Source organism: Wasmannia auropunctata, unplaced genomic scaffold, assembly GCF_000956235.1.
Source record: "Wasmannia auropunctata unplaced genomic scaffold, wasmannia.A_1.0 LD335633.1, whole genome shotgun sequence".
NCBI lineage: Eukaryota > Metazoa > Arthropoda > Insecta > Hymenoptera > Formicidae > Wasmannia > Wasmannia auropunctata.
This window is the reverse complement of record NW_012027257.1, coordinates 26,660-27,084: the sequence shown is the minus strand read 5'-3', so window position 1 is coordinate 27,084 and position 425 is coordinate 26,660.

Here is a 425-nt window from a genome sequence, read left to right as displayed (position 1 = left end):
CTAAGACGGTTGACCAATATGGCCGCATCCGGATATTGAAGTAAAGCGGTAAATTCGAGTGGGTTTATTACTATGAAAATTTAATTAGTCTAAAGCGAGCTGAGTTACATGTTTTTCAGCTTTCGGAACCGCGAGAATAGTCACATTTCATTCTATTAACTCACATATTTCAACCGTTTTACGCGAATACTTGGGATCGCATGTGGTTTGAGACGGGTCACACTGAGAGAACTTTTATTGAAACAGTCTTAGGTAAAATTGAACGTTTGACAGTAATTTTTTTCGGTTTCCACTTGCTGCCTTTATTTACAAAATTACCTATATATTATATCTTGTATGGGGTCTTTTGGAAATCTATAAGAATATATTGTTTTACAGAAAAATTATTTTAATAGTTCACATATCAGATAATGTAATAATAATAA